Source organism: Hydra vulgaris, chromosome 04 (assembly GCF_038396675.1).
Source record: "Hydra vulgaris chromosome 04, alternate assembly HydraT2T_AEP".
Classification (NCBI taxonomy): domain Eukaryota; kingdom Metazoa; phylum Cnidaria; class Hydrozoa; order Anthoathecata; family Hydridae; genus Hydra; species Hydra vulgaris.
This window is the reverse complement of record NC_088923.1, coordinates 11,524,012-11,535,610: the sequence shown is the minus strand read 5'-3', so window position 1 is coordinate 11,535,610 and position 11,599 is coordinate 11,524,012.

Below are 11,599 nucleotides of genomic sequence, written 5' to 3'. Positions count from 1 at the left end.
ATAAACGCGGAGGTAGTGTACTTTTTTATATAACGGAAAATTTGAGGTTTTTTATTAGGCCTGAGATGAGTATTTCTGATGACAATAAAGAAATTTTAACAATTGAACTTTTAACCAATAGTTCTAAAAACATACTTATAAGCTGCTGTTATCGCCCACCATCTGGCCGTATTAAAAGTTTGTAGTAAATGCATTTTTGTGTAATGATATTTAAAAAAATAGTTTTAAAGAAAAGAAACTAAATTATACAATTGGTGACGTAAATTTAAATTGCTTTGAATATCACGTTAATAACAACATTAAAAAGTTTTACGATGACTTATTCGAACATGGAGCAATTCCACTAATTAACAAACCTACTAGAGTAACCTCAACTTCAGCTACCTTAATTGACAACATTATAACAACTGATATCTTTAATGAAACTCTTAAAAAAGGTATAATAAAAAGTGACGTTTCTGACCACCCTCCTATTTTTTTCTCTAATAATATTGACAACAAATTAATACAACATAAAAAAGTCATTATCAAATGTTTTTTCACCGATGCAAATCTAGCATCGTTTAAGGATCAATTATTTTTAATAAATTGGAATCATATAAACAGTTCATTTGAAGCTAATGAAGTATACCACACATTCTTTCAAACTTTCTATGAAATGTATGATGTAAATTTTCCAAAACGTAAATTTATTATAACCAATAAAAGTTTAAAGTCACCAGGGGTCAATAAAGATCTTAGAAAACCCTCAAAAATAAAGCAAAAACTGCATATAAAGTACTTAAAAAAACCAACACCAGAAAACAAAATTATTTATAAAAGTTATACTAAAATGTTTAAAAGTCAAAGAAAAAAATTTAAATATATTTTCAAAAAATTAAATAATTGATAGAAACATTGAAACATATTCATTATTGTGAGCTACTTTTATTACATACCTATACGTTAATATTTTGTTGAATTAAAATAAACAATAAAAATATCTGTATGTTTTTTTAAAGGAATAAAAATCTTTAATATAAAGAATAGGCCATCCTATTTGAGTATTCGAATACTTTATACATTCGAATATATTTGCTTGTTTTATTCGACGTTTGAACTTTTTTTGTGTGGAAAACTTTAATAATTTTGAAATCAAATGACATGTTAAGCTTAAGAGCCTTTGTCTGTTAATCTAGGCAAAGTCTGGAAGTGATGTCTTTAAAATGTCTTCATTTTCAGATACTTTGTAGAAAACAATGAAAGTAAGCCTTTGGTAAATTTTTTTGTGAATATTTCTATTCATTCCAGAAATATTGGGTTCCAAAATTTTGCCCATTTTGCAAAGATATTTACGTATGGAGTTCAAATGCAACTTTAAGGAAAATTTTAGCAACATGAATGTGACAGACACATTTTTTTTTTAATTTTTCTGATAATCCGGGTAGATTTCTACAATAAAAGTAAAAATTCAACATGGTTACATTTTTGGTTGTCTAGAAATCATGGTCCGAAACCACTTAATTTGAAACTTTACTCTAACTTTGAGCTTTAATATCTCATAAGGCCATTTTTTGCTCGTAGTTTTCTTATGTGTTTTTGAAAGACGCTAAGGCATACATTGATTATATGGAACAAAAATCATGTGCATGCAAGGACCTGGAAAGAAGTAACCTGCCAAAAATCAATTTTTGCGTTCAACGCCCTATAGTAGGTTATATACGCGCTATAGTAGGTTATATCATAATAACCGTGGCCTTAGGTCTGCCATAAACAGTATGTTATTTGATTTCCTTAAACATGCATTTTCCAGTACCTGAAAAAAATTTATGTGCTTAGTTGATAAAAAGCCTACAGAAGTCCTAGAAGTAGCCTTATTTCGCCAAATTTTTACTAAAAAAATACCCTAGCAACGAGATAGATGTGCTTAGCAACGGCTACTAAACAGCCTTAATAAATAGTACAGTAATTAAAAAATTTGATAATTTTTTTGACATTTTTATAACGGATCTGTACAACAGCACTTGAAAAAGTTTACATCGTAAACTTTTTTAATGTAACAAAGTACTTAGCAAAAGGTTCAAGTGATGCGATGGGAAAAGTGTAAAATTTAAATTAACTGTGAGCGAAATATGTAAAAAAAATACAAAAAATATATATTAATAAATACAATGTCCTATGAAATATAGCATAATATATTATATCAGGTAAAACATTGTATTTTTTTTATTTATATTTTTTATATTTATTTTATGTATTAGACAAAACATTTTATTTATTACATTTGTAGGTAGAAAAAGATAATACTGCGGGGACGAAATGACTGCCAATTTGGTGTGATGTTTGTGTTAATGACTACTTGGTGCATACCATGCTTTACTTGAGTTACATAACATAAATTTCTATCATGACATTCACTTTGATGACAAAATATTAACTGTTGCAGTTTTCAATAGAAGAATTGAAATTTGTTAGTAAAAACTGCATATGTTTATTTTTAGTCAATAAACAAGTATGAATAAATAAAATGTGTTAGAGAGCAAGAATAAAGTCAGTCTCTATAAGAAATAGGTATTTATAAGCGTTTGAACAAAGATGGAATGTTTTAAGTTAATGAATTGACTGCTGGCGTGATTAATCATTTACAAGCTTTAAAGGTATGAATAATATAATAATAATATTTGCTTTTTTATTAAAAGAAACAGAATTTCCTACTCCATGGATGAAAAATGTAATATTCCTGTTTTATAATTACCACCAACAAACTAGTGAAATGAAAAAACCCTGATTGAAAGCCGATTACAAACTTATCTTTCATGCTACAACTCATTATGTGAAAACCATCGTTTTGCTTTGGGTATAGGCTGGAAGCAGCCAAACAGTTTTCAATACCCAAGACATGAATTTCAAATTGGTATAGGTGCACCAAAAGTTTGATCCATCTCTTTGAACACCTTTGCTGCTAATAATGAAAAGATTTTACCACTTCCTGTTTTTGATCATTTTTCCTGATGAAACTATTGAAGAATCAAAATAAGCAGCTAGCTTTTTGTGTGAAACATTTGGAGCAAGTCCACTGTCTTTTCAGATAAAGCAAAAGCGAATAGAAGACTTAGCCCTAGGAGCAAAATAGAAAGTTAAGAAGAAATTTGAAAAATTTAAAATGTAGCTTGAAAAGATATTCACTGAAGCAATTGCACCTGGTCAATCAGAGGCATTGATTTCTCAAGTGTTACACAATGAGGATGAAAATGCTTCAACTCAACTGGTTCCAGAAGACTTTGTTGTACCAGTTAAGATGTTTCAAGAAAGCGATTCTTTAGAACAAATTCTTTTGTTTTCAGTTATTATTCATAACAAGTAAAGAAACATTAATGAAAATCTTTTGATTGCAAAAAACATCAAATAGAAAAAGCACGCAAGTCAAAAAAAGAAACCAAAGGAATTCTAATACCAAAGAAAGAAAAAGGTAAACATATTCCGAATGCCTCAGAAAAAAATAGAACATTTTTCGGAATTTATGTTTTCTTGAGGTTTGCTGCAAGGTGTAGCTTATTGAGAAAATAAAATGAAGTATTATGGAGAGATACAAAAAGTGGCTAATGCCATTTTAATGATGAAGTTTAGCCATACAATCACATTTTACAAAGAAGTTTGCCAAGAAACTAATTATCTCCCTATGTCAGATACTTCTTTATGGAGAATTCCTCGTAGAATTAAACCTTCTAAAAGGAAAACTATGGCTGGTCTTGATGATGTTTCAGCAGCTTGCATGAATATTTCAAATTTTGATTGCTATTTCTGAAAAGTGGAAGTATAAAAACATTAGTAACTACCTTGAAAAGTGTAAAAGACATCTGAAAAGTAGTTATCCTTCCAAATATAGTTAAAATTCCACTTTACATAGTCACTTTACTTCTTTTGCCCTTTCAGATATAGATTCAAACCTAAATCAACCCACTATAGCTGCTGAAGATTGACAATCCATTGACTGTGCTAAAAAAAACGTGTCAATAGAAGTTTTAACACTTTTAAGTTTTGTACACAAATTTGTTAGGCTGAATCATTTTATGATACTGAATTATTTGCAGAACACATGCTTTCAGAAAACCACACTTCTCGATCTGTGGCAAAATCTATGGTAGACAGAACAAGACTTTCCTATGTCAACAAAATGAACCTAAGTTCGAACCTTAATTCTTCTGACTATCTGCTATTATCCCATTCTATTATTAAATATTGGATTGAAAGCTTTATAAACATCACTGGATGGGCATTACCAAAAAGAAAAGTATTTAAATATTCTTCAAAGGAAAAAACATTGCTAATACAGATATTTATGGTTGGAGAAGAACGTGGGAAGAAAATGATTCCAGATCAAGTTCACCAGCTTCTGAGAACATTGTTAAAGCCAAATGTGATAACTCAACAAATTCGATCATTATTTTCTAGGTAAGTAAATTAAGTTGTATATTTACAAATACCCAAAGTATGTTTATGATAAAAAATGTGACTTTTTTTCTTTTCTCACAAAAAGTTGTTACCAACCTTTTTGTTCTTTTCAAAAAAGAACAAGAAGGTTGATAACCACTTTTTGTGAAGAGGTTAACGAAACTGATGAAGTGAGAGATACACATGAAAATGAACAAAATGATTTAAGCGACGGTATTCAGTTGATTGCAAAAGAGTTTGTAGCTGATTTTCAAATTGGTGATTAGATTATTGTTCCATACTTTATGCAATGGTATCCCGCAATTATTCAAAATGTAAGAAGGTATAACACTATAACATTGTGTTTATGTGTATTGAGATCTATTGGATTGAAATACAAAATTGGTTTATAAACCATATAGACTTGTTTTAAGGAATATTTAGGAAGCAGCAATGATTAGACGTTACTTTGTCTTTACCTCAAACATAAGGTCAATGATGATGATATATATGTTTCTTGTATAGAGTATTCTGCTGCACCTGAAAAGAACTGCTTCAAACGATTAACCAAAAAAATATTCTCTAATACTCATCTCTTGACGTTGTTTGTAGGATTGATGCTCCAACACCAACTAATCAAAGAGAAGATTAATCTCTCTCAAAAGATAATATTGACAACGTGGAAATTCAGATTGGCCATTAATAAACTTCTCAAAAAAAATTTTTTGTTTATAATTCTTAGAAAACTGTATTTCCCATCAATTTGTTAGTGGAAAAAACTTTGATCTTAAAGTTTAACGGTTCTTTCTTTCATTGACAGAGTTAAAAAACTAGTTTTTATCAAGAACTTTGTTACTGTTCCGATAAAAAAGTGTCTTAAATCAAAATTTATAATAACACAACTAATAGTTAAGGCTGTAAAGTAGCCGTTGCTAAGTATATCTATACCGTTGCTAGGGTATTTTTTAGTTAAAAATTGGCGAAATAAGTTTACTTCTAGGACTTTTGTAGCCTTTTCATTACCCGAGCACATGGATTTTTTTTCAGACATTAGAAGAAGCATGTATAAAGAAATTAAATAACTTATACTTTTCATGGCAGACCTATGGCCAAGGTTATAGCGCGTTGAACGCAAAAATTGACTTTTGGCAGGTTACTCTTTTCCAGGTCCTAGCATGCACATGATTTTTTTAAATTAATCAATGTATGCCTTAGTTTCTTTCAAAAACACCTACGAAAACTACGTGCAAGTAGTATTAGTACGTGCAAGTAATATCAGATAAATATCAAAACTACGATAATATCAAAACTACGTGCAAGTAATATCAGATATTAGAGCTCAAAGTTAGAGTAAAGTTTCAAATTTAGTGGTTTTGGATCATGATTTCAAGCCAACCAACAATGTAACCATGTTAAATGTTTATTTTTACTGTAGAAATCTACCCGGATTTTCAGAAATTAAAATGTGTCTGGCACATTCATGTTGCTAAAATTGCCCCACAAAGTAGCATTTACATTCCATGCGCAAATTCTTTCACAAAATGGGCCAAATTTTGGGACCCAATATCTCCAAAATAAACAGCTATTTTTGAAAAAAAAATTACCAGTGGCCTACTTTTATTGTCTTTTACAAAATATATGAAAATGAGGACATTATGAAGACATCACTTCCAGAATTTGCTTACTTTGCCTAGATTACTCAGACAATGGCTCTTAATGACAAAATAAAAATTTAATTACTAACAAATTTGATTTCATTTTTATCGGTTTTGACAAAAAACTGCGGTTTTCGGTTATCGGTTAAAACCGATTGGAAACCCAAATCGACTCATATGAACCCTCAAATGATGTAGGCTAGATTAGGGTAATATGAGCATACTTAAAGATTTCTTAGATTAAGCAGTGAAGTTAAAGTTGCTTTGCATTTTTCGAATCGACTTTATGTAGTGATAATAGGAATCAGTATAATTAGCGTAAATTTATATGCAGTAATTAGCGGCTATCATCTAATTAAAACGCTGTTAAATTTTTTGCGTTGTGATAATAATATCATCACGCATGAACAAATTTGTGGCGCGAAATTCTGGTGCTAAGATAATGAAATTAATTTTTTCATAATAAAATACTTGTAAGTTAAAAATTCATTTTTGTTAGAAAAACAATGCCTAGAAACATTTAGTTTTGACTTTATTTAAAGATGCCATTTTTGTGTAATGTGAGCATGCATAAAAAGTATGAGGGCACTTGATATTTATGAAATAAATGTATTCAAAATCACACAATTTATGTTCCAACATCAGTTTAAAAAAACTCCGAAGGTGTTCGAAAATATTTTTCCTAAAATATCAAACCGATACAACACTCGATCAAGCGGAAATTATAAAAAACCTTTCCCTATATCAAAACTTACGAGCTTTGCCATTTCCTATCGTGGCCCAATGCTATGGAACCATTTTACAAGCATGAGTTGTAAACTAAGAGAAGCCAATACCTCTCAAAAATTCAAAAAGAACATAATTGAACTAATTGTCAATCAAGATTCCTTACTTGATTTTTTTTAACAATAAACTTTTACTGTCTTTTTTATTATCAAAGGTTAATGATGATAAGATTTTATCTTCTACAGGTTCTCCAGTCTTGAAACTACTATATATGATAAAGTGCATTTTGTATATAATATTTTTAAATATTTTATATGTCGAAAATCATCTTTAATTGTAAATAGTTGCTTGACAAAAATAAATAAATAAATAAAAAAATAAATAAATGCTCAAATTACCTAGTTTAAAGTCCTAAAATAGCAGTGATTTTAATTGCTTTTGAATAAAAAAAAAACATAGTAAAAAATTTTAATTTTAACAATAATAAATATTTTTCTGTAATTTAAATTCAAAAAACTTGAATTTTTATTGTTCAAAGGTTTAAGTTAATAAAATTGAAAAAATACTTTTTTTTTTTTTTTTTGCGGAAAACATAATAGTATTGTTTCAACAAAAAGTGGGTTAAAATTTGATCTTTTAATGTTAAGTTTTGTTTATAACAAATCATTATATTCTAAAAGTTAGTTCTAATTGTCTGGTTGGTATTTTTTACTTAATTAATGTTATTTTTTTGAGCTAATACAAAGTGCTCAAATTATCAAGTGGTCTGGGTAATAGAAGCACTTTTGCTACTTTTTTAAAACCTCTGTATTTTTCAGAAAAAATTTGGGTGCCCATATGTCTAAGTGGATCATGAGTAGGGATCCCTGAAAATTGTGTATTCGCAAAAGTTTTAGATCCAGCATAATTATTTTTGAAAATATTCCAATTTTCGCTGAAGGTGCTCATATTACCCTAATCTACCATATATCTTGAAAGATAAAAATAAATACAATTTTAGAAATGACAATTTAATTCGGCAACCATTTTATCAAACTAATTTTGGTAAAACAAACATTGATTTCATGAAATAAAATAATTTTAAAACATTTTTATTTTTCTCTCGAAAGAAGTTACCTCTCATTTAAGAAAAAGCCTAAAGAAATTTATTTGTCTCTTGATAATATTTTTCTTTACTTTCAAACGTTTAAAAATTTGATGTATTACTTGATGTATTTATGCTGTCAAGTTTTTTAAAGGGATATACAGCTATGTTTGATTTTTGATTTATTGAGATTGTTAAATACGAGCGGTTCTCGATGACAAGACCTGATGGTTTTCTGCGGGTCTCCGCGTTCTTTTTAAAAATTAAATACCTGTATAACTATATTATCTTATACTTAGTTCTTATTGTATGATTTTATTATTTGAATGTTAATGATTTTATTGTACAACGATTTACTAAAATGTTTAAAAAAATAACGTCCTCATATTGACATTTTCGTCGGCTTATGTAATTTTTGAGCTAATTGAGTATGCCAAATCATTAACAAGTATTTGAAATGAAAAAGTTTTAAATTTAAGAATATACTTTAAAAAAAATTCTATTCTCAAAATTAAAATTTATAAATGTATTTGAAACTTGAGAAAAAAATCATCTAGCGTTCAAAAGTTATTAAGTAATAAAAAGGAGGAACTTAATTTCTTAATTAATTGATCTTTAATTAATTAAGAAATTAAATTCCTTTAATTAATTAATAAATTCTTAATTATTTTTGTTTTTAATATATAAAAAATATATAAATATACAAAAAGGATATTAAAAAAATCTCTCCAATGCAACGGACGATTTTGGATTGGTATGCGACGATTTAAAAGTTATATAAATTTCTTCCTTTACATATTTATTAATTTTTATTAAACGGTTGCAATTTGTATTTAGAGTTCTATTTATGCATTAAAAAAAATTAAGTTTAATTATTTGCGTTAGGATCTCAACAGTGATTGGTTAATTACTCTCTTTTTTTAAATCAAGTCGCTAAAATATCGCTCATTTGACATCATCTTTATAATAAAGTTGATGGCAAATGAGTGATGTTAATATTAAAATTTAAGCTTATAACTATTGATTGACCATAGTTGTCGTCTAATTTGATTGGTTGCTGTAAATTTTAAATTTTTCTGTTTAATATTATTAATTGATATTATTGTGTCACCCTTGCTCCAAGTGGCATTATTATTAGTTTTGTGGAATTGATTGAAACTACATATTAGAATAATTGCTAAGGTGAGAGCTTCATAATATTGCTAGAACTCTTTAACTGGCGTTCGTGGTATATATTTTAAATAGGTTTTTGTCCAAGTAAAATATTGTGGGGTGATTTTGCCACAGAATGATAAAATAGTTCCACAGTTTAAAAAAATATAAAATGTACAATATTTTTTTCTTTCTAAACAATACTTAATATTATTATTTATAATTATAAAAACAATTTTATAAAACCATTGGACATATATCAGGAACTATAGTATGAGAAATTTATTAGAAGTATTTTGAAAACGTGTTTTTTGAGAAAATGCGATGCATCGGGGTTTGGCAGGGATAACCATAAAAGTATTTAAGAAAAGTAAAAATAATTGAATATTTGCTTTCAGTATTGCATGATAATAAGCAGCTTACACAAAAGTTTTTTAATTATACAAACAGCCTCAGCGCAGTGCTTAGCGCGTTTGCCTCAGAAGCTAGAGATCCGTGGCTCAACGCCTTCTCTGGGCAAGTTTGATAACATCGGTAAGGAAGGAGGCATAAACTTTCTTTCAAATTCTTTTCCGCAATGCTCTGTGGTAAGACAGTAAGGACTTCTTGGGGCATCTATAATAAAAATTGAAAAAGAAAAAAAAAAAGCAGTTTTATTTAAAACCAATTGTGCAAAAACTTGGTGTTAAAATCTTAGTATTTAAAATTTTCAATGTTTGACCTATAGTAACATATAGCTGTGCATTAAAACCTCATAACGCGTTAATGCTGACATATGTAAACAAATAGAAATGGGTATTGAACTTATTTCGTATACAGCGTAAAGGCTGTATTTTGTAATCAACAAATGTCAGCATTTCTAATATTTCTAAGTTTACCCAAACCCTGCGTTCACTGGTCACCAATCCACACAATAAAAACACTCTTTTATTGGCAGTAATGGTAGCAGAAAAAAAAAGTACTTTCTAGCAATCAGTTTGATTGTTGGAAGACAAGAAAATTTGACATGGAACTCATGTTATTAAATTACAGTCACACTCGATTTATGAGGTAGTGTGGATGTGAGCCAATTGTTGTTACAGTGTTTATGCAATTTATGCGGTTGTAAGTATAATGCACATGCAGTTAAAGTACTTGTTTTATTTAAGTATTATAAATACCTTTGCCATACATATCCTCTATTTACGTAATCTCATAAATCAAAAGTGGCTATCATATCTGGCGTGCATCAAATTTTCTTAACGGACAAAATGTTCACGGTTGTTCTCTTTCCAGAGTTGTAATGCTATGCAGTCAGTCGTTTTCTATCAGTTGATTTTATAACCTTTTATCATTTGTAAATTGAACTCATCAATCATTGAAAATTTTAACTGCTACCCAAGCAAAATTATACGTATTTAATACGTATTTTTTCGTTTTTTTTTTTTTCGTATTATTTACGGTACTTATGGCCGCTGATTGGGATTTTTAAATACGTATCTTTTGAACGTATTAATACGTATTTATTCGTATTTTATTTTCGTATTATTTACGGTACTTTTGGCCGCTGATTGGGTGTTTTAAATACGTATCTTTTGAACGTATTAATACGTATTTATTTGTTTTTTTCGTATTATTTACTGTACTATAGGTTGTTTTAAATACCTATCTTAATAGAACTTTTTTTAACCATTATTTACGTAACTTCGACAATTAAATTTATAAGCTATATATAACAAATAAGACAATTTTTTTTTTTTAATTTTATTTCAAAGTTTATTACTTTATTTCGAGTATCGTTGCTTCGGCTGCTCTAAGAAAAGAATTTCGAGTCATTTGATTAAGTTTCTTTAACAGCTCAGATAAACTGCTTTAACAGCATCGTTTACTTGCACGATTAACACGTCTTTAAGAACTTTTGAAACAATATCTAAACGTACAAATAGTTTCTAAAAAAATACCAAACAGTATCTAAATGTGCCAACAACAAAAATAAGCAATAATATTTAAAGAACTATTACAGGGTCTCAAGAATGTTCTCATCCCAAACGTATATTACTACCCAACAAAAGATATGTCTTGTGTGGCAATAATACGTCAAATACACAAACTAATACATAAGTAAATATAAAAATATCATAAACTAAATGTTTTTATCTTGAATTACATCTTGTTGTTTAACCTCTTCTACAAATCATAAATAACATAAACAATAACATAAATAACAAAACAAAAACATACTATGTACAGTTAAACATACTACCTACAGCTAAGTATATAACCATATGTTTGTTTAGTGTCTGTTCATTATTGTAGTAAAATAATTTTTTTAAAGCTGTTTATTTACTACTTTTAACTAATTTTTTAAATATATATACCTATATAAAAAAAATTGTCCTGAACCAAGCAGGTTAAATATCTTTTTTTTAATTAGGCCCTCAGAAAGACTAAACTTTATAAAAACTTACATAACAACAGTTCGTTTTCCATTGTATGCATCCTATCTCCGTACCAATCATAATTAACATTATTCCAATGTAAAGATAATTCAAAGAAGTGCTACTAGATGTTGATTTTCATTGCTGTATTTTTT